The following is a 27,651-nucleotide window of genomic DNA, read 5'->3' as shown; positions in this document are numbered from 1 at the left end:
ATGAAATTTGGTCTGCAGTTAGCTGGACGCCTGGAATAACACATAGGCTACTTTTTATCCCGATATTCCCACGGAATAGGGATAAAATCTCGAAATAACAACCGTTGGGCTTAGAGTCATGAAATTTGGTATGTAAGTAGCTGGACGTATGGAATTACACACAGGCTACTTTTTATCCGGATATTCCCACGGGACAGGGATAAAATCTTGAAATTTCAACCACTGGAATTAAGGTCTTGAAATTTTGGACAGTTGTTCTTAACACAACCTTAAATGAAGACCACGATATAAATTTTGGGATTTCCCAGGGGAAAATTGTAGAATTCCGAAATTTCAGTTGTAACTTCCAGACGGAATAGTTTACGCGTGCGTATATTACAACCGAAAATGCTGAGTTGGGCCATCTCGCCTGATTTAGAGACGTCCCAGTAACCCTTCACGGCTCCAGGGAAAACAAATCATAATTTTATTTTAGGTACGGAAAGAAAAATAACTTTTTAATAAGATAAATGATTTACCTTACAAGAAAACAGAAGTAATTTATTGCATTGTACTTTTTAATAAAATTAAACTTTATTTTCTCGGCAACTTCTTTTTATTTATTTATTTAATTTTCATCAAACCGTTGGCGCGCACTAAAAAAAAAGTTGTATAGGTATCTTTTATGTTTATATGGTTATAGCATCTGAAATATAAAATAACAACGTAAAACTCATACATTTTACTTGACATTGGCCTAAACGTAAATTTCCAAGTAAGTATATGTCAATAGAAATTATGCATGAAACCGTAGCTTCGTGTATCTCTTTAAACATTACTGAACGTGAGGTGGGAGACAAATTGAATAAACATTTTTCCGGAGAACCGATTGCTTGGGGAATACCTATACGTAATTCATAAGAAATTATAGGAAATAAGAAACGCGATATATCAAAATTCGACTGATATTTGCAGCTCTTATTATCTACAAGGGCATTACGCCATACCTATAACGGGTAGTATCGTTAGGGATGAAAGGTCAAGAGACTAGACGGCCAAATGAGCGCAAGAAAATGCCTCAGTAAGTTATTTGGATACATTCATTTACGTGGGATACTTCACTGATTTAATTTAGCCATTCTGAGAATTCAATAACGACGTGAAACAGTCTTATCATGCAGCAGAGTCCGAGCTTTACAAATCTCGAGCGTATCTGATTTGTACTTCAAAGACTAAATGAACAAAGGTGATTTCATAAATTCGCTGTTTGTTTTTTCTTGTAACAAAGACAGCCAGGGCAGGGGTGGTTTTTGAATGTCCTTCAATTCGAGCTTATTGTAGTGAGAAATAAGAGTAATTCGCTTTTCATTCTGTCTTCCCTGGAGAAGCAGCTCAAAGGTTGAAGAGCCATCGATGTTGGAGTGGCTCAGACTTTATTATTGGCTCGTTCTGAATCCGCACTCGGAGGGGAACGCAAAATGAGGTCACTGTATTATGTATATTGGCTGTACTTACCTATCCAACGGCCTTATTAATTTCGTAATCCACCTTTTGGTATTTCTTTTCGGTACAATTAAGTGTTCCATGCATCAAAGGGAATGATTTATGAATCCTTACACTTGACTGTTCCTTGTTGCTTCTTGGTTTTGGTTTTGTCGTTAACTCTACGTATGTACATACCTATACTTACATAATTTGCTGAGGCATGGTAGCTTATCTTAAAGCTCACTCAACTACTTCCGTTTGGTAACAAAGAATGTCTGTCAGCTTGTCTATCTCATACCTCAGAAGTTGCAGTAAGTATTCATTTGCTAAATTATATCCCGATCGGTAAACTGGAGCTGACAGAATTCATCTGTATCTTTGATATGCTGAACAATTAGTTAAATCTATGGCTTAATATAGGTACCTACTGTTCTATGTGATAAGATACTTAACGATTTAAAGGTTAAGATTTACTTACATACACTTGATTGTTTCTGATCAATTAATTATAGTCTAGGATAAAACAACGGGGAATAGATACAAAATGCAAAATGTTTGTGTGTACTACAGTTTCAAACAGCTACAACCGTACTCTCGTTTCCATGACAATTTGAGTTTGCTACTTGAGATTGTGGACGAGAATAATTGAAATAAAACGGGTAACATTTACTTTCGTGTCACGCAATACGCCGAGATTAAAGTAGCTTTATATTTCGTCGTATATGAGAAAGTTGCCTGTAAGAACACGTTGGAATTGAATGAGTTTGCTTTTATTACCTGGTATAAAGAATTCGGATTGATGAATATAAACCGAGCACGAATATAAACGACTTTTTAACTAATAAAATATATACTATGGCTTATTCGTAGACTATAGCGGATCAACGACCAGTCCCATTTGCTGGTTTATTTGGTGTTTTATTACAATTGACGATTTACTTTGTTGGAGGCTGTCAAATCGACATCAAAGGAAATTTTTATCACAAATCTCGTACTTAGCAATAGTATAGGTACCCTTTGACTTTGATCATTTGTGTACGGTCTATGTAAACCGCACATTCCCTTTGTCAGCATTTCACGTAGTATTGTGTAATTTCATTATATTATTAGCATTTGCGTCAGTGCACATTTATCCGCCACGGTGTGCATCGGTGTATCAATTGTAATCAATTATCAAATAAATCATTACTTCAGTAATCTGCCATATATCAATTGAACTATCATCCAAGACTCGTTCGAGACTACATTGTCCCGTACAATTTGTTTGACGCTTTTAACTCAATATTACAAAATAAAGTAATAATAATTCAAAATAAATTTAATATGTACCTACTACAAAGAGAAACAAAGCGATTTATTACAACATAATTTGTCTACTAGAGCCTTGGTTGTGTGACATATAACCTGAATTTCAGGGCTAAAATAAAGTGTTTTTAAGGTTTCAGTACCTCAAAAGGAAAAAACGGAGCCCTTACACTCGTAGGATCACTTTGTTGTCCGTCTGTCTGTCCGTCTAGCTGTCTATCTATCTGTCTGTCTTTATATTCCACGTAGGTACAGTCAAATATGCATGTAAAGTCGTGTACCTATATATGTATATTTTTGTAACTTTGATCGTATCAATCTCTTTGTAGTTGACTATTGTATACCTAGATAAAAAAACCTCCATCATTTTAATCAACACCTCAGAACAGATCCTGGTGCAAAATAAAAACAAATTCGCACCTTAATCCCGAGATCACCGGCGCCCAAACCTGAAGTTCTTAACCCGGCACGTAAAAGTGTTTAGCCTTCTGGGCTTTATTCGAGGAAATAATTGAAATAAAGTAGGTGACGTTACGGCTGTATGTCACGCAGCGCTGATGTATTGCATTGGGCTCCTAAATAATTGTGTTACTGTAACCTTTGAGCCGCACGCAATTAAGGTACGTTAACATTAATGCAAGGCTCAGACTTTTTGATGATTTTACTCGGCACTTTGTCACTATTTTTAAAGCAGCTCGTACCTTGGAAATCGATCATTTTTCTATTTAAGTGTGGTGATAGTGGTGATAGCTGGATTTGTGTGTGTTCTTACAGTGTGGAAGTGGATGAGCTGCATGAACACAGATTTGTTACATAGACGTAGCTATCCTAAGGTCGCGGGTGAGCAAAGTAATGGTTTTTAGTTCATTATTTCAAGGCTCCATTTAATTTAATTTGATTTTTGATCACCAAGGTCGCTACTAATTGGGCCGAGTCCAAAGACAGTCGGAGACAAATGCAATGCCACAATATGTTGATTTAATTTTTTTGACGGATTAATTTGTGTAACTTACGATTTTTTTTCAAAGTAGTAAAATGTGTAAAAAAATTAGGTATCAATCGATTTCATGGAATCCCGTGGTAGGCAAAATTGTAAGCATCAAAAAATCGCCAGATTCAGTGTCGAAGCCATTTAAGGTCTCTTAAACTTAGATGAAATTTATGCAATATAATCGTCGTGCTCCTATGTCCCATGTGTGAAATTAGTACTAGAAATGAATTGAAGCATGTAAGTAAACTAAGTTTACATAATTATGTAAATAAATAACGCTTGTGTTACATTTTTTATTTATTTTTGTTTACCGAATTAATGATTATATCAAGAATTTACTCGAAGAGCTTTTATTTAGCTGCATAATTGTATGGTATTATAACTCTTTATTGTACATAAAACATATGCAAATTACAATTAACAAGAGAAAGAGATGTACAAAGGCGAACTTATCCCTTAAAGGGATCTCTTCCAGTTAACCATTGAACGATTGAAAGTACAACAGAAACAAGAGTAGACACTATAATGGAAAGAGAAAAGGATCGAAAATTTTAAATTGAAAATTAAATGAAAAATGAATGAAAAAAATGAACTGAAAAATGAAAAAATATTTATTGTTAATTAAGACTAAAATTAATTAAGACATTTTATGTACTAACATGTGAGATCTCCTATTAAGTTTACAAAGAAACCTGTGCCAGGAGATCCCGCTCCTCCCCAGCCAGACCTTAATTAACTTAAACAATACATCAAAAATAAATAAAGAAATAAATACCTACACATACATATAATTCAATTCATTTAATATTCTGGGGTTTAACGTGAGAGTGGTGTTACTGCATTGTATTAGGTAAGTAGTTATCCAGTCTCTGCTTCGCGAGATCTTCCCAACTTTGCAATGGCGCCGCTCTGTAAATAAGGCTGTTGCAAATTTTGAGGCGCATCGCTTGGAACACCTGGATGCCTAACGACTTATTATAAAGACTCGCCCGGGACCTTCCTACACTTACACGTATAATGATAGTGGTCAATTACATTGCGCGCCCTGTAAGCCTTTGTCGGACACGACATGGAGGACATCAAGTAGTTTTTGTGGTTTTGCGCATATTTGAAAACAGTAAAATTGTAGATTATAAAACAAGTGCATGAAACACGTCATTTTAGCCGTGACGTTGTTTTTACACATGATACTAAATGAAGTCGAACTTAGTTGTATTGACCAGTTTTTATTTTTCACGTAATTGTATTCCTATAACAACTATCTGAAGCATTTGTCATGTTTTTTGTTTTTCGGCATTTATAACTCTTTCTTACTTTATTATTAACTAGCTTTTACCCGCTGCTTCGCACGCGTAAACTATTCGGTGTGGTAGCTGCAATTAAAATTTTCGGGATTTTACAAAATTTCCCTGGAAATTTCCAATATTTATATCGTGGTCTTCATTGAGGTTGTGTTGTGAATAACTGTACAAAATTCAAGACTCTAAACCCAGTGCTGAAGTTTCAAAATTTTTCCCTATCCAAATTCAAATGCAAAATTCAAATTCAAATCATTTACTCAGTAAATAGGCCGCAATGGGCACTTTTACACGTCATTTTTTATACTACCAGCGCTTTCGGAAAGACCATCATTGCCAAGAAGAATGCGCCGCAAGAAACTTGGCAGAAAGTCATTTTTTTTTAATAAAATAATTACAAATAAAATACTTAAAAACTACAGTATACCTGAGCACTACCTGTCATCTTGCGTATGAATGTTATAGTTAGCTTATTTATGTGTTGTTATGGTATCTATCTACCTATCTATCTGTTTAGATTTGTTGTGTATGTGTATTGTATGTGTTAGTTTTATGTATTCTTGATACAGTTCTAATCTACTGTAAATTGCACCACCTGCTAAAATGTATTCCTTATTTCTGTCCATTGTAAAGGTTGCCTGGAAGAGATCGCTCTGAAGCGATAAGGCCGTCTATTGCTTACCTTAGAAAATCTCTATGTATATGCTTGTGTTTTCTGTACTGTTTACTGTATTGGTGTGCAATAAAAAGTTATTGTATTGTATACAATTAAAGAAAAAAATACGAAATAATAATAATAATAATAATACAGGGATGTATGGGGTCCCTTAGTTACAAAACTATATACCGTGGGAATATCGGGATAAAAAGTAGCGTACTTATGTGTTATTCCAGACATACGGCTACCTACATCCAAATTTCATGCCTCTAAGCCTAGCGGTTGTTATTTCGACATTTTATTCCTAGGTATCCCGTGGTAATATCGGGTCAAAAAGTCGTCTATGTGTTTTTCTAGACATCCAGCTTCCTACATACCAAATTTCATGACTCTAAGCTCATCGGTAAATATTTCAAGATTTTATCCCTATCCCGTGGGAATATCGGGTTAAAAAATAAATTATGTGTTATTCCAGAGGTCCAGCTACCTACATACCAAATTTCATGGCTCTAAGCCCAGTGGTTGTTATTTCGAGATTTTATCCCTAGGTATCCCGTGGGAATATCGGGTCAAAAAGTCACTTATGTGTTATTTCAGACGTCTAGCTACCTACATACTAAATTTATATGACTCTAAGCCCAGCGGTTATTATTTCAAGATTTTATCCCTATCCCGTGGGAATATCGGGGTAAAAAATAGCCTATGTGTTATTCCAGAGGTCCAGCTACCTACATACCAAAATTCATGGCTCTAAACCCAGTGGTTGTTATTTCGAGATTTTATCCCTGGGTATCCCGTGGTAATATCGGGTCAAAAAGTCCCTTACGTGTTATTCCAGACGTCCAGTTACCTACATACTAAATTTCATGACTCTAAGCCCAGCGGTTATTATTTCAAGATTATATCCCTATCCCGGGGGAATATTGGGATAAAAAGTAGCCTATGTGTTATTCCAGAGGTCCAGCTACCTACATACTAAATTTCATGACTCTAAGCCCTGCGGTTGTTATTTCAAGATTTTATCCCTAGGTATCCCGTGGGAATATCGGATCAAAAAGTCACTTATCTGTTATTCCAAACGTCCAACTACCTACATATAAAATTTCATGACTCTAAGCCCAGAGGTTGTTATTTCGAGATTTTATCCCTATCCCGTGGGAATACCGGGATAAAAAGTATCCTATGTTTTAATCCAGGTTATAAACTAACTTTTCGCCAAATTTCATCCAAATCCGTCCAGCCGTTTCAGCGTGAAAAAGTAACAAACATACTCACTCACTCACTCACTCACATACTCACTCACTCACAAACTTTCACATTTATAATATTAGTAGGATTAGTAGGATTTAGTAACACAGCACAGGGATTATATTTTTTTTTATTAAAGGAACAAAACAAAATCTTACGCTTGTCTGTCAGCGCCTGATTTTTTTGGTATACGAAGATTTTACTTTTTGTACCTTATAGAAGAACATTTAAAGTGATTTAATGCAGCCTGCGTTCAGTATGAATACGAATTTTATCAGCACGAAAAGTGAAAAAAAATAACGTGTCCCTCTTAAATACGTTCAACCATTATTAAATAAAGTTCAGGTGACGTAATCACGGGCCAGAGACAACAAGCGTCTCGATGGCAATTAAGCCGTTCATTTCCTGTTAATGGAGTCGATTCATTACCCGATCTCTTCGTACGAAACACGGTGAAATTTTAGAAGTCTTTTTGTTAGGCCTTCGGGTCTATTGTCGGTGCCCCCGAGCTGCGTTCACATGTACCGCCCTTTGTCCTCCGCGCCTGCCCCTGACGTAGCCCTGTTAAGATAAATGACGATGAACAATTATATTCAATCCTCCGAAATGAACTCACGACTTACTGTTATTTAATAAGCTCTTGGTTACCGTAAGTAACGGTGTCAGATAAGCAGTGACTAAATTACTTTGAGTGGTTATTAAAATGTCAGAAGTTACTTTGCTCGGTGAACCGGCCAATAAAACGTCAACCGATTAACTATGAATGCTATAAAATTAGAAGCGTTCATTAATAAATAATTGGAAAACTAATTTTAGTTTTTCTTTATATGAACAAGTAGCTTATTGAAAACTTTGATTCTTTTCTAATGCAAATTCACACTTTAATAGGTAGATATAATGTACCATTATGTCGGTTACCTGAAAGGTTGTTTGCGTAGATCCAGACTCATAAATGATTGTTAACCCAATTAGAAATACCCATCTGAAAAACACGTTACGCAACAAGACGAAATTCAGCTCGCAGACGTTTCTAACGGGCCGCATCGTAGTTTCTCTCGTCGGTTAATCCCATTTAAAATCAATGGAGCGATAACGGCCGCCATCATGCATATTCGTCCACATAATCGTAATCTAAATGAGCGATTACCGTCTCGTGCGCAGCGTGGGCGAGGCTCGACAAAAGTTCCAAATTTAAAAGACTTACACAGCACGCTTGACCAAATTAAAAAGGCTTTATCCGGCACCGACGTAATTACAATGCCGTTGGTCAGGCGACGGCGTTTCACCGCGAATTAGCGCGCTAACTGACAACATCTGATGATCGTCATAAACTAATTTCTCACTCAATACCAGTGAAAATTTTCGGCCTGGCGTGAAAATTTTCGATAGACAAAGTGGAGAGCAAAGGGCCTTAAAGCGGCGATTGAAGAAAAGGCGAATAAGAGATGTGGGCTATACCACGCGTCATATAAATCTGCCTAAAAGTTCATTACTTAATACTCAATTTTGACGCATTCTTGAGATACATTTTTTATGCGACGTCTTTACTTTACTCCCGGATTGTGCTCGCATTGCTTAACGGTATAGTGCCTATTCAATTATTGGTATTATACCTTTATAGTTTTTGTGGTACTAGTCGTGGCAATGAACTTTTAGGCAAAGTTAGGCGGCGGAAGGTATAGTGCTGAAAATTCAAGATTCCCGGAGGGAACCGAGTTGTTACAAGGCCACGACAATGTTCTGTACACACCTCAACATACAATGACTTAAAATTTCAGGTGCAAGATGCTATTACAGATTCATACAGTTATTTCAACGAAATCGCGACTTGCAATACTCTAGTGGATTGGATTCTCAGATATAAATAAACGGGAGAGTCTGAAAATAATTTTCTTGCGCTTCTATATTGCAATAAGAAAAAACATTGCTGCGGGCATATTTATTTTTCTTTCAGGCAATAATAACGTCGATAAGAAAAATTGTTAAGTTTCTACATAATTTACGATGAATTTAATGTTTACTAATTGAACATTTCAAATGTCAAGTATGGCCCGATGCAAGACAGTTACGAAAGCTAATTGTTATTACGGATGGCAACAATGGATCAATAAAACTTAAGAGTGCACAAAATTTCAATTTATACTGAAAGATCTTCATGGAAACCGCAAGTTTATGATACATATTGAAATTCTTATTCAGCGAGTGCCATGAACCGAACGCAGGCTGAGTAAGCAAATCGCATAAATAAATCTACATCGTATGTTTTCGAGCAATTAGATTCGTGTTTTTCCGTTTATGGCCGTATCGAACCATCGCCTAGTAAATTCATTACGTAATTTAAAATGCTAATGGACTGTCGTCTGGGAAGCAGGGAACGGATGAATAATGAAACATCCGATACAAATCTGGTATTCCGCAGTGATTGAAGTCTTATTTATAAACAAGGTGAATTAAGTTTCTATGTTTTTGTTTGCATAGAAACGGACCCCGAGGAGCAACTTGGAATCGCAAAAGTCTCAAACAATTTATTGAAGTTGCACAGTTCTTCACTACCAATACAATACTTTAAAGTTGAAGAAGTTACCTGAGTTCTAGATATTGATAACCGCTCAAATTCATCTCCAGTGGGAGTTGTTTACACAAAACACAAAGTAGTTGAATTTAGTTTAAATAAATACATGGAAAAAAATACTGTCGAAACCCCCGTAAATATTTGTTCTCAACGAATGTTATTTAAAATCGCTCTTTATGTTTGAATTGGGTACCTTAAGTTTTCTGGGATGTTCCATATTATATTTTTTATCAATAGTAGTTAGACTTATAACGTAGCTCACTCCTGTAGATATACATTTTTTTTCAGTTGCCATTTTTTGTAAAAGTAAATTGAAACTTTATTTCGGCAAACCACACGTTTCGTGCGATTAATAGGTCTGTTTGATAAAAATAGAGGTACACACACACCTACACACACGTATTATTATTATTATTCCCCTTGATGGCGGCCTTAAGGCTTGGGCCAATGTCAGTTACGATGACAGGGTTGCGGTTTATTCTGCAGAACGCCAACAGTTTGACAGGAGCAAGAAGTTAATTTTGAAAATATAAATAAAAATAAGTCCTTTTCTGCCGAACGCTGTTGCAGGAGTCACGTCACACTTCGACAAAGACACACACACGTACGTACGGCGACATTTGACAACTGACAGCTGTCAATCCGACCTCTTTTTTTTAAATCAAATACACCAAGGCACAAACCTATTAATCGGCTCGTAGACGGGCCATATTTTCAATGCAATTTGTGTCCGGCAACTATTGGTGTCTCTCTCTTACTCACATGTTAGACAGGGACACCAATAGTTGCCGGCCACATATTGCAGTGAAAATATGGCCCGTCTAGGAGCCCCTTTAATCATCTCACGAAACATGTGGTTTACCGAAATAAACTTTCAATTTATTTTTACAAAAAAAAGGAAAGTGAAAAAAAAACTATCTACAGGAGTGAGCTACATTATATGTCTACTACCGATAAAAAAAAATATGGACCATCCTAGAAAACGCAAGGTACCCAATTAAACTACCGAAGAGCCATATTTTGGCTTTCTAATCTAAATAAGTCTTGGCCTGTTTCGGGCTTCGGCAAAGCAGTGTTTTCCGATGCCGTCGCCCGAGGCATCGCCCCTCAGTCGGATGCCCTTTAATCTCTATCATCGCTAGTAAAATTCGAGTGCCATTTAGCTTCGAAATATTAAAAACATTTCACAAACCAATATCTTGAGCACTTTTCAACAGTCAGTCCAATCAATATGTCATCTATAAAACATACATTTGAACCGGCTCTAACAGGTATTTATTGATCGTCAGACGAGCGTCCATAGTAACGGCCACTCGAATTGACTCGTCGGTTAGAGGTGTTTGTTTATTAAGAATTATGTGGCATTTATTGTCAGTCAATAATCCCGCATGTGGGCGCTGTCCTGCTTATCGGACAATTGGTCGCTAGTGACCGATGTGGCCATTGGTCAAGCGCACACGCGATGCTGACTCATGCTGTATGACTGCTCTAGGTCATGCTTGCATTGTGAATTGCTGAGGTGAATTAGAATAACTGGTAATGAATCGAGAAGAACATTGGGATTCAAACCCTGTTATTTCAAGTTTTCTAGTTAAAAAGTTTAGAGTTATTTTATTTTTATCCGAAGTAAAATAATAAACGCATTTAAATTTTGTTTTGATAAATTGTCTATACTTGAATTTACAAAATAGTTTAGTACTGCACTCCATTATAACCATTAATATAAGTATTACTTTAAAATTATGGTTGCTACAGCTGACAATATATAACAGCTATATACAGCTAATAATATTTTTAACGCTAGATAATGCTGGTTTAATTGAAGGTTATATTTTAACTTTAGATATCTTTGTTTGGATACTGACATTCCATTATATGAATCCAATAACACTGTTTACGTTATTATGGGCATGTCACGTCTAACATAACAATCATTTTACACGTACCACTTTGTCAACATTATATTCACTCGTTATTTTTATTTCTTTTTTATTGACATTGTATTTTACTCAATAGGTTTTCCGCCCGCTGGGTTACTTCATTTGATTATCATTTACACACAACCTTACTCCATGACCGCTGCGTAAATTTAAAAGGTTTTATTTAATACATGGGAACTGTTTTGTTAAACCATGAAGTATATTTAATCGACTTTATTTCTTTTCAGAGTCGAGAGCCGCCAGCTTAAACATGTCATAAGGTAAGTTAATCCCCTTTGATCCGTTTAAAAGGAAAAATAAATTATTTAAATGGTCGAAGCGATGTTTTTTATAGAGCAGGAGCTTAGGATTGTAACATTGTGACAGTTATCGGCATAACAGACCATTTCGCGCAGTCAATAAGCCCGCCACATTTTTGTTTATAACCGTTTGTTTTCGAATACAGAACCCTCAGACCCTAATTTTATTCTTTTTAGTCTATCTTTTTAAATAATTTATTGATCCCGGTGTTACTTTGTGGCTGTCCCGATACCGCGACCGGTATAATGTATGCAAGCGCTTCTAAATATTGGAAGCTTATCAGTTGTTTTTTCATTTTTTTATTTGACTGCATGGCAAACGAGCAAGTGGGTCTCCTGATGGTAAGAGATCACCACCGCCCATAGACACCTGCAACACCAGGGGTAATGCAGATGCGTTGCCAACCTAGACGCCTAAGATGGGATACCTCAAGTGCCAGTAATTTCACCGGCTGTCTTACTCTCCACGCCGAAACACAACAGTGCAAACACTGCTGCTTGACGGCAGGATTAGCGAGCAAGATGGTGGTAGCAATCCGGTAGGACCTATAAAGTTAATCGTAGGTAACCATTAACCAATATCCTATAACAATATGTATAATTTAAGTAAATAAAAAAATAAGGTACTGCCTTGATTCCAGTACGAGTACATAGGTACATAATAGTGCATGTTAATATCTCATTACCTGATATGGGAGACATATCTACGGTTCGAGCACTAGTAATAACTAGATAGCTTTCTTATCATGTACAAAACATTACAAACAACAACAAGTCGTTTGATGCCATAACAGTCTTTGAGATTTGTAATAAAAAAAACATACCAGAAAAGGGCTACAATATGGAGTGTGGAGGGAAGGAATACAAACTCTGGGTATGCAAAAGTGTCGGTCAAAAAGTGTTAAATACGCGGCGCAGCAGTAAGCAAGCGTGTAAATTTTACATATTATTATTTTACTCATAATTAATATTAGGCGTGTAAAATATTACAACATAAATAATTCAGTGTCATCCGGCCCGGCCAATTCTAATACTTCTCTTTGTAATCTTTTCTTCTAAAATTGAATCAACAAACAAAAAAATACCTAAATGTAGTTGAATTTAAAAGAAAAAAAAACAATCCGCCAACTTTTTTTATATCAATGACATTTGAAAAGAGTATTTTTCTAGTCAAACACTTGAAGCTATTGTAGACACAGATAAAAACGTCATCGTCCTTGTCGTACTAACTTTAATTTAATTTGGTGTAGGTAGAAAAAGATTTTTGTGCCTTCCTTTTATTTGGTGTTTTTTTAAGTAGTTCTTGTAAGGGGCTACACTCTTGATAGAGTAGTAGTGGTCATCGGCTAAGGAGCAGTGAAACTTCATGACGACGTTCTTGAAAAAAATAGTGTGGCGGTTGCACCTTTGGTCCTTACATTACAAAACGCAGAGCTGGAATCCGGAGTTCGCTAGTTGGGTTAGGTTAGGTTTGGAGTTTTTTTTTGAGGAAAATGATTTTATTTCTCTGGATTCTGCAAACCCTCGGAGCTCGTAGCCCTCGGAACTCGAGTATCACACTCCTAGCCGCCTCCGCGTCTACTTAAGTATTGTGTTCCAGAGTAACGGCCACATTTCAATACAGCTACAGTAATGCTTGTTAGTTTAATACGCACAGTGCAACCGTATTTACTAAGAGCAAACCGACTCGCCAGTAAATACGCCCCAGGCGTATGTCAACCGCTCCGTTCCAGATTATGGCGTAATCCCCTTTCTCTGGGCTAAGCCGCTTTCATAGCTTTGTGCCGAGGATGTAACGCTGACGCCCGTCAAGTGCGCCCCAAATCTGTTTTCGTCCGATGTGTATAAATCTATGGAGTTTGCAAGTTTAAAATTAAATCACAGCGAATTACGGTTAGCTGTTGTTAAGTTTAATCAGCTTATCAACAACCTTGTACATTTCAAAACGGATCAAAATTAAAAAGCAAATTCTTTGACAAAAGCTTTCAGATGCTTGCTTAATAAGACGGTGTAAGTGGTATATACGCGTAACTTAGTAAATGCCATTTTCTTTGTAGTTATTAGTTTTCCTCTGCAAATTTCAGTGCCTCTAAGAGGAGTATACTCTTGCAAAACAGCTAATATATTTGCAACATATACAAATACAATCACATAGATTATTTCCGAAAATACTAAAAACACAGTTACATTAGTGCTGAACCCCACATGACACTAGAGGCATAGCCTATCCCGTGGGGTAAAAAATATAATAAGTATGTATGTTGTCATGCACCTCTTTCATTAATATACCTACATAGTCACATCGACTCTGCTATCTATCACATACAACACACAAAATGCTAACCTGTTTCGAATTCTCCACGAGTGCATTCTCAAATCAAAAAGCGAAATCGAGCACACAACCGTTCCCAAACGAAAAAACAAGACGTACTCTTCGTACTTTGTACTTTACGTGTATCATATTATTGATTTCAAATATCAATTTAAAAATGACATCACCCCGATGATTTTAGAAATAGAAATTTAGCCCGCTGGTCTTGCGTTCTGATCTGAAGATATATTACCTATTTTGTAGTGAACTTATAAGCCAGATTGACATTGTAAAATACAGCAAATTCGCTCGTGCAGTGTGTGGATAATAGACGGAGAGCTAATGTGACTTTAATGTGGTCGGGCCGAGACGCGTGTCCCGGCATCGCCCGGTGAGATTATCGAATAATCTGCTTTCTTTTGTACGGTTAGAGCGAAAAGTTACGCTTTTAAATTTATATCTTTAGTACGTCTCTCTTCACGAAAAAAAACAGGCTAGGTCAGGTACGTGATACTGGTAGTAACCTATCCCTTTCTTCATAAACGATTGTTAAGCTTTGTATTAATGTAACATTCTTTGGTCAAGCATGTATCAAATAACATAAAAATCGAAAATACCTAATATCGAACGTAACCTCTTTTTAGAGTCGGGTAAAAATATGTACACGATAGTAGGCCATGCCAAAACGTGAAAAAAAGTGTCATTGACGTAACTCAATTATCTTCGACTCCGTGGCTAATCGAAAAATATAAAAAAATACATACCACTTTAGAGATGAAAACGCAATTTTCCACCCGGCTATCTACCCATGAAAATTAAACTTTCCGAACAGGAGAGATGAAAATAACTAAATATTACGCATTTAGTCTGTTATTTTTTTCGAACTTTATTATTTCGGACATGTTTATATTTTGGTCTTCTTTTTTTTTTTTTTTACTTACTAGTCCACGAATCAGTGGATTATTTATTTCATTTAAATCTTAAGATAATATCTTCAAATGAATAAAAAAAAAACAATGAAATATGCGGTCAACCCCACTCCACATAATTACGAATCCGAAGCCGTCTAAGAACCAAAATCAGTTTTCGACGAGTGAACCGTAAAATCCAATAACTTTCCAAATCCTCGTTAATGCCAGTCATGTTCAGAAACTTAATCGCCGCTTTATTTAATTGACAAGACAGGGAAGCCTACAATTAAAATCCTGTTAACGGAACCCTATTTAGTGTTCCGTCGGAATTTAGACGTGTTGACCTTCGGGCGTGCAAGTAGTTATTATTCATTATGTATGATGTATCTACTATTGAAAACTAACAAGAGTTGGTTTGTTGAGAAGATGAAATTCTAAAATGAAAATGTAGGTAGATGAAACTAATTCCAGCTTTGTTTGAGATTAAAATGTCAGAATTGCGAAGTGCTCGCTTATTTTGTGCTAAATTATTACGTACCTACATTAATTAAGTTTAATCTAGTAGATATTAATAAGCTTAATACTCTAAATGGTATGCTTTACAAATCGAATGCAAACAGCATTAAACAATAAGATGTAGAAATTAATTGAGCCACTTTTGAAATAATTGTTACATTTTGGATGTAAAATACTTAAGAATATAATATGACAAAAAAAATGTTAACTTTTTTCCCCGTTTAACAGTTTGCTACTATTTGTTGTATGGTGTCCATTTTGTATCTGTGCTAATTATTGTAACATTTTGTATCTGTGCTAAACAAAAAAGTTCAATGAACTGAAATAATTACTTTGGTCACCCGCAACCTTCAAACCACCTGATTCCATAAATTACAAAAAAGTTCATAAAGTGCATTCACTGCAAGGAATCCATAGGAAGCCATGGATTTGGTTTTCTTATAAAGTACAGTCACCAGCACCAATATCTGACACATCAAAGTGTGAATAAATATCTGATACCACTCTATTTAGGGTCGGTGGACGTGTCACTTATTTTTGCACGCTCCGCTGTGGCAGATATTAACGCAGATGACTGTACCATAATAAACGACATTAGTTATCAGAAATTCTATTAAATTATGCAGATATAATTCTAAATTATTGAACGTTTACTACACTAGGATATGTTCATTCTATTCTGTTCATAAAATTTATATAGTTCCGTTGAAAACCTGGTGCTTTTACGATGCCGACGAAAGCATATTGCGGTATGTTATATATGTGGTCAATAAAATTATACGTTTAGACAAGTAGATATTGACTTCTATAAATTTATAACTTTACAAAAAAAACTGACAATAATACTAATCATTGTCATTCGATATTCCCATGACATGAAAATATGATTTTTTGCACTTGTATTAACTACCTACGTTTAATATTTGCGTACTCTGTGTTTGTAGCTTCGGAATAAATTAAAAGAAATCGTTTGTGAATCCGGAATACTTAATGAAACCAAATTAAATCTAGATAGGCGGCGAGCAGTCGCGCCTTTGCCAATTGTTATGACATCAGCCAGCCCCCGTTTGAAGGCGTTATTATCCCGCAATGAAAGCAGTACGCAGTCCATACTCTTAACTTACTGCAAATTACGAGTATACGAAAATTATTCGCGATGTCGTACGAAGTCTAAAATGCGTGTGCCAAATGCGAGTCGGACCAAACGCAGTGTAGAATTTCATAGTAATAGTACATTACTGCCGAGGCCGGGAAAAAGCAATTCTTGGATGAGTAGAGTTTAACGGACGAAACGTAGCTGAGTCCGTCAATAAGTACGAGTCCACGAATTGCCAATTCTACTGAGGCATGTCTAGTGCTTTTCTCCAATATTTAATGCGAGGAAATAAAGCAAAATTTTAAAATATTAAATTAAATGCTTTAAAAAGTTGCCCTTATACTTTCCGCGATACTTACTTGTTTATTTTTTAAAGTACACGGCACGACTCTTAATCGCATTTTATTAGAACTAATAATGTAATTAAAAAAAATGTTTTATATGAATAAAAAATATAAAGTTAACAATGTCTCTTATTTTTCTCTGTTCTCCTATTTATGTTTTTACTGTGTTTTTGTTGTGATGTAGTGTGTTTTTCTTGTCCATAAATGTTGTGAGTTTGAATTTAAAATGCAAATGAAGCTTTGTGTCACTAAATTACGGTTTAAAGTGCTTTTAGTTAATTTAAAAACGCTTTTTAGTTAATTCAGCCATTTTCTTTTGTTAGCAGTTTTTCGGTTTCATTGTGCTTGAACTCGAAATATTAAAAAAAAAACAGTGACTCTTCGAGACATTTTAAAGAAAGAAGAATTAAATCTTAGACTAGAACTTAAAAAGAAAAAAGGTAGAAGGAATTTGATCGTCAGGCTGCTTAGATTGACTTACTGTAGTAGAAGAGATTTTTTTTATAGTAGTCTATAAGGAACAACTTCGTGTCTATGTCTGCGACAGTTAGGCGGACATTTCCACGCATATTGGAGAAAAAAATTGAAAATATTAATCAAACTCTTGTATTCGTATGAATGCAGCAAATAATCAATATTAAGATTTGATCGACATTGCTCGTTGACCTGTGTGGCCTATTTTACAGTCATATTTTTTTTAGTGCCGTGATTTTTTCTACAATCAATCAAACCCAAACTAGAGTAATTATTTGATTACGAGCTGTTTCCCGTGACTTCGTCTGCGAATAATTCGTTCATCGCGCGCCCAAGGGAACTATAGGTACATTTTTCAGGGACAACACTGTCCTATGGCCTTCTCAAGCTCTCAAACTATCTCCACACCTTTCATTACGATCCGTTAAGTACTTGACACGTGAAAGCGTAACAAACAAACACTTACTTTCATATTTATAATATTAGTAAAGATTTCCACTCATTTCAAACTACACTTTTCTAGTACTAAGAGTCTCTGAGCTAAGCGGCGGATAGACGGACGAACAAACATGCTGAAATTTTAAAGCCTGCGTTTTTGCTATTATGTGTGACTACGGAGTTCTAAAAAGAAACTCTGATACTTGACCTTAGCAGGTCACTGCGTACGGATCACGCTTCAAACGTAGATGGCATTTTCCAGACCAAGAGTACCTACCTACTGGCGCAGTTTGGCAATTCTCTAATTTTAACCATAAATTGATTTAAATTGTAATATTTGCCAGTACTTAGTGGAAGGGGACATGTTAGTGTTAAAGTTGTAAAAAGGTTGTTCAGCAGGTGATTAGTGTTAGTGCATCTACATCATACTTGATGAACACCCCTGTAAAATGATTTTATGATTTGTTTGATTGTGCTTGAGAAATGTTGCCATTATATTGGTGGATGTTTAAAGTGCGTCGAAGGCGTAACTACATTTTGGAAATTAAAACAAGGTTAGGAACCTCCTGTACGTATACGAACCACTTGTATTAAGAGGCCCTACTCCTCCACATTAGAAGTATAACGGAGTTATAAACATTCTCAGCTTAAATATTTCCAAATTCCAATTTTTCTTTACGTTATTAAAGTATTTCTAGCAATAATACCAATATTCAATTACTATACATCAATATTTAGATGTTTGTGACCCGAGGCCGTATTGCCTAATGTTTCTGACGCCCGCGATCGCAATCAAATGACAGTTTTTGTATGCGACATCTGTCATTTGATAGCGATCGCGGAATCAGAAACGTTAGGCAATACGGCTTCAGGTTTTAGGAGCAAGGGATGTTGATGAATGAGTCGTATAGGCTGATTAAGAAACCACCATATGTCTATAGTAAACACAACGCTTCGAACTAAAGTCTTAATTTGTATTTATAAACTGTTTTCAATGAAACCGTTTCACGCACACGTGTTAACTGTTCAAGTTTACTTTATGTTTCGTAGCACATAGAAATAATACCAGATGTCGGTCGTAGATCATCAAAAATTTGTTTGTCTAGGCCCTGCTATAACAACTCAATTTTCTAGCTCGGTTATATTAGGGGTTTTGTGAGAAACGATTGTGTTAAAAACAAATAAATACCAAAGGGTGTGTGTTTCGTTGAACCGGCATGGTGGCTCTTAAGTAAATATACAAAGCATTTGTTGGTAATTATTTTTTTACTGTAAACTTTTGGGGCCCTATGGTTCCTTAAACCCATAATGCGTCATAAATTTAATGAGATGCTGCCATTGTGCATTGTTCGTGGTTATGGTTCATAATCGTTTAAAGTTATTGTTGATCTGGAATAGAAAAAATGTCATGTCGTCTACGTAATAGGTCAAAACCTCATCGATAAAATATTACGGACTTTTCAATTTAAGAAGTCGTTTAAAATATGCGTGCGTATGTTGTGTATGTAAATAAATATGACGTAAATATTGGGGCCCTTCCCTATTATTTATTAACCGTCACAAGTGATAAGGCAAGCCACACCGGCTGCTATCGCCCTCACGTACTTTCAATATCAAAGTATGACGTAGAAAGTAAATAAAGAATTGGAAGTGTCCGTAATGGCGGCGTGTCCGGCGCGCTAGCGCCCTCTGGCGGCGGAACTCCAATTTCCGCCCCAAAGTTGATTTTCCCTTTACGGTGGCAACACTGCTTATATTTTAAAGGAGATTATTGATGGAAGGTAGCAGAAATAATTAGTTTGCCGGAGCGTGACTTGAAAGCCATTCTGGTTCAAAGGAAGTTAAGTTAGAAATTTATGTCAGTACCCAATGCACCCAAAGGCTACCAGCGACAAGGTAGGTATAAATAATAGTACAAGTGACTACGTTAAATTAGATCATACTCGTAATTCTTGTCACTAAACGCAAACGATACCAATGACAAATTCCACTATATTATTGCTAAACTGACAAGATATGGAAACAAAAAGTTTAATTTGGTAAGCGATAAACTTTAGCAGATTAGATTTAGAGGATAGATATCCTTCCTTCCATAACATAAGGCCATATGATCAAACCACTAGGCTACACCATAGCTTTTTGTTATACCTTAACCTCGGCGACGTAGCAACAAATGGAAACCAAGTTAAATCAGTGCGTAATTGCCAATCGTTTTGTTCGTTGTCCACAAAACATTTTGCTATAATGAATTCCAGGAAAAACAAAATTAATTTCGCAAAGATTAGCTGAAATACTTTTTAATTATCAGCTATACGGAAGTAGGGCCTTGGGATATTCTTGGAGAGCTCTGTTCGTCCTTACACCTTCCTGCCTTATAATGTAATTATATTTTTAGGGCTCCCTTAATGGGAATTCTATAAGGGGAGAATCGGGATTTGCTTTGGATTATTTTTTTATTTCCCACTGATAACTGCTTTGTTTTTGCAGATGAATTTTGAAATATAATCACGGCTTGCTAACTTACAGATTATAATTATTTTATCAATTAACTCTGGTATATCATAGAAAGAATAGTACATTGTTGTAGAGGCTGGAAAGTAAGCAATAGATGAACGAGTTAGTGTGGAGGCCGACCCGAATGGGAGGCCTTCGATAATACGAATTCATTTAATGCACTTTTGTAAGAGACAAAACATTGTGCTTTTTACGACCACTGCAAGGAAATAAAAACCAGCCAAGAGCGTGTCGCACACGCCCAAAATAGGGTACCGTAGCCATTACGGAAAAATTTAGTAATATTTTTCTAAGAATTTCGTATTTTATACGGAATCTTCCAAGTTTAGGTATATTTTATACCTTAGGCTGCTATTTACTCTTAAACTACGAATAATTCTCAAGCAAACTTAGCCGTTATAGTTTTCCTTGTAAGTTTGATATAATTACTCCCATCCTGAATTTTTTCAAATTTTTCCACCCACCCCTTTTTATTTTAGAGGGCCCCGGAGACGGAACGTCGATTTTAATGAAAATGTGCACTTTCAAGTTGAATATTTCGCAAATATTTCACTGAATCGTAAAATTGTCTGAATCGTAAAAGACCTATCCAACAATACCCCACACTATAGGGTTCGATGAGAAAAAAAAACACCCCCACTTTACGTCTATGGGAGGAGATAAAAAAATTATTGTACCATTTTGTCGGCATAGTTTACACATATATCCGTGCTAAATTACAGATTTCTAGCATTGATAGTCCCTGAGCAAAGCCGCGGACGGACAGACAGACAGACATGGCGAAATTTTGGCTCCGGAACCCTAAAAACATGTATCACAAATCAAACAATTGTTAAATCCCAAGACTGCGTTGCTAATGCCAATTTTAGTTTTTCTATTGTGTCATTTTTTTTAAACGAGTCCGTTCTAAGTGGCCAGTATACAAAACCACATATTTAAATAATAAAAACGGCAGTCTGGCTGCGGCAGCATGCTTATAAAGTTAATGCCAAGGCGATTTTTACACTTAAATTAGCTACTTTTTTTTGGCAGCCGGGTTTTTTGATTTTTTTAATTTAATGTTTTATGTTACACTGTTTTGATATTTATGTGAAAACGGTAGATTAAAATTATTAACCCATATATATTTAGAATGGGCTAATTATAAGCTTTCATTTGATACTCATATTGTTACAATACAAAATATTTTTTTTCATCCCTCCACCATATTTATTTTTCGCAGACGCCATATTGAAATATTATATAGCATATGTCACTCCGACAGTTGTAACAAATCCAATAATACCTCAAATGTTAAAATCTGTCCAGCCGTTTAGGCTGCAGCGAGGACCAAATAAATGGACATACATACCCACATACATACATACATACATACATACAAACATAAATACATACATACGCTTGAAAAACATAACCCTCCTTCGGGCAGTCGGGTAAAAAATTTAAGCTTGAATCATCATCCCAGCCTATATACGTCCCACTGCTGGGCACAGGCCTCCTCTCAGAACAAGAGGATTTTTGCAGGTGGTAGGACCTCGTGCAAGGTCGGTGGTGATCTCTTACCATCAGGAGACCCACTTGCTCGCTTGCCATCCAGTAGAATAAAATAAAAAATAAAAAAAGGGCTTGACTATATGATATACTATAAATGACGCATTCTCATTGTTTAATTTAATTTCACATGCAGCAGATGATTACTTTTGATTGATCCAATTGTCATTTTAGCACGCGGGGAAAATTATTCTAAAATATATTCTAAACAGTCGTATCGTACTATGAAGTACTCGAATATGATTTTATTAAAAACAAAAGTACGTATAGTTAAGTTATTTTCAGGATAGTTTCAATTTCGATTGTTCTTTGTATTTCACAAAGACCCCATAAGAAACGGAATTTTTTGGAGAAAGAGACGTTTTTGGTTAAGTCTGGAAACATTTCACAGTAAATGTCATAGTGACAATGCATTAATTAGCAAGGATAATCGTAATGACTTTTCCTTTAAAAAGGTTCCATGGTGGCTCATAAATTGAAGTCCTTGACCGTACAAAAATGTATTATTTTGACTATGGAACCATATTACGAGTGTGATATGCTTGATACTCCGCGAATATAGGTACAGTCAACCAATTTGATTCCCAGGCCATCACAGAACTGTGTCGTAATGTGATTTTTACGTCATTCGATGAACATTGTTATAGGCAAATAATATTATTTACTATTACTTACAGGGTTCCATGGTGGCCTAGGAATCGAATTGGTTGACTAGACAGCTATACTATACCCGTAGAATATGTATATTTGTACCTACTTCTTTATGTTTTATTTTAAATAATAGATTTTTTTGAAACTATGCGCACGCAAGAGGTTTACTCACATTCAGCCACTAGCTTTTCCACTTAACTCCCATTGGGCGCTCTTTGAACAAATATAAATCTGTCGAGGAGATCGTATATTAATCGTCGTATTTGGTGAATAAATTTACTTTTGTTTGAGTTTGCCTTTGCTACAGCGTTATTTATTCAGTAGAACGACCCGGGGCCAGGCGATACTCTGTTTACATAACATTTTCGTCCCACTGTTGCCGCGTTGACTCGCGTATTTCCACAAACCTAACAGAATTTATTAGGTAAGTAAGGTATCATCTCCCCTGCTTTCCAAATTGGGGGAACGCCTGTAAGCTGACGAAATGTTCATTTCGAGGGCGTTTGAACAATAATTTGATTAACCAACATTGTTGCCATTTCGTTTTAACAGGTTAGGTGTTTGCGATTAAAATAAACCTTTAACACTTCCTCGAATAGATGTTTTATAACAGCTTCTTAACTAATTTGTTGAATGGTAATAAATAACTATTCTCTTTTGTTTAATAAGATACCATAAATATACGCTGTCTAGAGTAAACATTATTGAAATGACAAGTTACTAGGACTCCCGGTAAATCTCGATTTCTATCACGCGCTCAAAGCTGTCTAGTTTGTTTTATTTTATTGCTCTTGACGCCCGCACAGTGGAGCTAGCCGGTCTGAAATCAGCCATCGACATGTTTATAATGGCGCACTAGTGATGGGACGCCAGTGTGGGCGACTGATTTACGCCACGTGCGATAACGCATGAAATCAATTGCGCAGGTCAGGTATTTGCGTATTTTAGGATCGTCGCTTGAGCTTGTTAAGTAGATACGTGGCGGTAGACAGCTTAACGTCGTAGCTTGTTATTCGTATTTATAACAAGCTACACTCTACATTCCTAAAATCCTTCTGTCTGGGAATTTCAAAATGTTTTTATTTTTCTTTGCAAGTTTGATCCAGCTGGCGGTGAGATGTTGTGTAAATTGCGTTTTATTAGCGAAGTTTGGGAAATACGAAACCTATAAAAAATATTCAGCTCTGTTTCGTAAATTTGATTTATCTGTACCAGTAAAAACACCTGGAATTCGGTTCACATTATTCGTTACCTTCATAAATTTGGGGTTACCCGTGCGAATCCCCCGCGTGACTACATTATAAACCCTACATTTGTACCAAAAAGACAGCGCACCTGAGACTGACGTGCCTTCATTGTTATTTTTGTCGTCTCCCAAGTACCTGATTGAAACTCAAAACACGTCGCACAAAAATAAAAACGGATATGAGTACAGCACAATTCAATACGAACCTAACCTACGCGAACAGACGCGTAATACCAAAATTGGATCGGGCAACGCATGAGTCGCGCGATCAAAATTAAGAAGCACTCTTTGGGGTGTAATGAAAGAACGGGGACACCATTAAAATAACGAATCATAAATAATTCAGTTGCGGGTTTGGCGTCGTTTCAAGACATTTCCACATTAAATTTCATGAGAGGTTCATTTTTCTGGGGAGCGCGCGGCGCGGTCGTGCGGCGGTCGCCGCGCCCGCTATGTAATCGACCGTTTTGTCCGTTTAGCAGACCCACTGGCTGTGCACCAAAACCATCCGGCAAATTATAAAGCACTAGACTTTTCAGGACCGGCATTCGAATGGTCCGCGAGGAATCAATTTAATGGCTATTCGTTCTACGAAACTTTGTCATCTACTGCAGCCGTAGTCACGACAATATAAGTAGGTAGGTACAACCTACGTGAGTAGCAGAATAGGGTTTTTTTTTGTGATTCTGTGTGTTATTATAAACATATAGGTAAGTTCCTACTTCAGTCCTAATACTTTGAATTTGTACTCTTTTGAGCGAAATCTCGACGTAAAATCAAGCCATTTCTGCCTGCTACGTAAGGTAAAACAAACGTTGTATTCGTCCGCCCGTTTCCAAGCTAACCACTAGGGACGCTAACGGGTGCAGTTTGTTCATTTTATTTTTCCCTCGTAAAGCAAACTCTGCGACTTATGAACGCTGATTTATATGTTAATGCGCCGCCGCAGACTTTCTGAATTGCGTTTACTTTGAGCAATGATTTTCGAGACATTAAACTCTAGAGTCGACTAATTCACTAGATTCGAGGGTTGCTTGACGGCGGAACGACGTGAAAACGGTCATCTATCATCGGTATCAAATTTTGTATTTGACATAAAGTAGATGAGTAAAATGATTGATGCGCCGACCGCATCCTAAAAGCCATTGAAAATAACCATTACTACGAGTAGAATAGTAATTGAATATCTCGTGCGAGTACGGTGTGGCTTGGAATTAATTTCGTAATTAATAAATTGCTCCGTAAATACAGGTAGACTCGTAGCTAACGGTTTGAAAATTAGTTGTTAACGACTTGATGATTAAAGTGGAATATTAGTTAGGGTGAATATTATATCATGTGTCTAATAAACGTTTGATTAAAAGTTTAATTAGCTATAGGGCAGCGTTGCGTAGCGTAACGTAATTTTTTGTACGTGCAGACCAAATTTATAAGTCTGTCCTTAATTTTACTACGTTAAACGACTTTGACATGCTCACGTACGAAAATAATTAAAAGCACGTAGGTACTTATTTGCTTTATTAACGTTAAGGGAATGATGAGCTAAGCTTAGCTAAGCTTAGTACTAACTGTTTCGTGAATAGACTCTTTTTGTTGCTTAGTAGAGATGCCATAGTTAATATTCAAAAGTCTGCCATTATTTTATCTTTTGTTTTTTTTGGACGTTCACAGTGAATATCTATTACTTCTATTAGTATTTCCTTCCATATTTACTGCTGTTTATCCTTGTAGCACTGAAGTCTGATTGGTATTATTTAATGAGGAAATATCATAATTAATTGTACTGATATATTGACTGAGTTATAACATATTTAATTAATTTATCTAATTAAGTGAATGTGTCATGCTGTTTACTCTAGAAACTTAATTTAAAGCTTTATAATATGTACCAATTGTTTTCTCATCTTAAAGAAGATCTGTAAGTTGAAGATAAAATTAAGTAGTTATAAAATAAACCATGTAATTAATTCTCGAACAAACCGCACAATGTTTCTTTTAAAGCGCTGTGATCCTTTCATCCTTTAGTATAATGAGCTCTAAAGTTATCTTACTACATCGCGTTTCAGCAATAATACATATAATTTTGCCGTCTGTGTTACCCAATAAACACTCGTAATGCGTTCTACACCATACACATACACGTGGCAATGATTTCATTAACAACAATGCATTACCGTAAAACCATTTACTTCCAAAGCGCTTGTAACACAGGGTTGCAAATTTGAAGAAAAAGTGGGTAGTTCATTAGTTAGGTGACTTGCAGGCTACACACGGACGGAGCATGTTACACTAATGGAGGTTACACAGGCTTACCCTCGGCTAGAGGCGGATTAAGCATTTAAAGACAGAACGGAACCGGCTGCCTTACAACTTACAAACTCTTTTAAAAACATGTCGGCTGAAAAAAATAATGAAAGATTCTTTAAAAAGAATGAATTCTTAATTTAAATATCTTATTGGAAGAAAAATAACAATAGGCACACATTTTTTGTAACGGTACTTTTTGTCAACGACCTTCATGTCCAAATTTAGCGCAGTACGACTGTGATAATTAGGTGTTAAGTTCGACTTGATACATTTGACATTATAGTTAGTAAACCTAATAAAAGCATGTTAAAATATCACTACAGATTTTGTATTAATTGATAATATCTTACAAGTATCTAATAAATTATCGTACCTACCGGATATTACGTGTAGCAGAAACAATAAATTCAACGATTCCTTACAATAGACGCAGCCGTAATTAAAATATCACTTAATGTTCCAAAATCCCAATTTTTTTACAAAATAACCATTCAACGTAAACTTAACAGTCAATGGATACATCATCCCTGTAATGGTCGCCTGGCAGTCGTAAGTCGTTACTAGTTACTTACATAAATGTTTTAGAATTTATTTGCGGATTAGACATACTTGTTTTTGTACATTAACATAATTTTAATAAATAACTTTACACTTTTACTGATTGATTAGCTAAACATCCCATATTTTAATTATACATTGTCTCTCTGATAATGCAAATACACTGAATTACATCTACATCTACATATCTAAGATATTGTGTTGTGCTTGTTTTCAATTATGTCTAAAGTTAGGTCTTGATAAAATGACTGAACTGTTGAGGTCGTAGACGAGTTTTGGTAAACTCCTAGGTTACGCCCGCGTCTGAAAACTATTGAAAACCAACACTAAGAGAAATAAAAGTGTGAGGTAGGTCCTCATGCAAATAAAAATTGAAAAAAATCCCAGTTCCCGCGAGATAATGACAAAAGCTAGACTTGGACAAATAAACATTACTCGTAACATTGACAATTATCGCCAACAGTAGGATAAATCAATTTATAAATTAGCAATCACCGTATGGCGTTTAGCAGCTCCATCCAGAAACGTGGTGCAAACAAATATATTAAGATATTTACACAGGTCTATGCTCCTTTAAGGTGAGTGGATTAAATTAGTACACGTGACTTGCACTGTAAAGTCGTATGTCACTGGACACTCCTGTTTGCGGAGGTACGAGTTACGAACGACGAGCGGTTAGAATGGATATTTCCTGTAAAGTCGTATTTCACTACACTCCTGTTTGGGATAAGTAGGAAAAAAACCAGTACTTAGCACCCGCAGCAATGAGTTTTTTATGTTTCTTGAGGCATCATCTCCTTGTTGATATTTAGTTTCTAAAAAAACTAACTATTACAAATGTGATACACATAAATCAGACGCATTATCCATATTATTTTAAGAATGCAGACCACAGTTAACTTTGTTATGTTGTCGATATTTCGACGCACCTACTACTGGGGTTGATGTTAGCACAATAT

General features: G+C 36.0%; 1 protein-coding gene across 4 annotated transcripts in view; it reads left to right on the top strand.

Annotated features, from left to right (window-relative positions):
- Positions 1–27,651, top strand: part of LOC141436697 (uncharacterized) — a 61,892-nt gene that overhangs the window by 19,897 nt on the left and 14,344 nt on the right. For all 4 annotated transcript variants that reach the window (XR_012452319.1, XM_074099716.1, XM_074099717.1 and 1 more), the window contains exon 2: positions 11,704–11,736. The gene's annotated coding sequence lies outside the window, so the exon portion shown is untranslated. The remainder of the gene's footprint in view (positions 1–11,703; positions 11,737–27,651) is intronic.

This window comes from Choristoneura fumiferana, chromosome 17 (genome assembly GCF_025370935.1).
Source record: "Choristoneura fumiferana chromosome 17, NRCan_CFum_1, whole genome shotgun sequence".
NCBI lineage: Eukaryota > Metazoa > Arthropoda > Insecta > Lepidoptera > Tortricidae > Choristoneura > Choristoneura fumiferana.
Note: the sequence above shows the minus strand (reverse complement) of the source record. Positions and strands in the feature narration are given on the sequence as shown.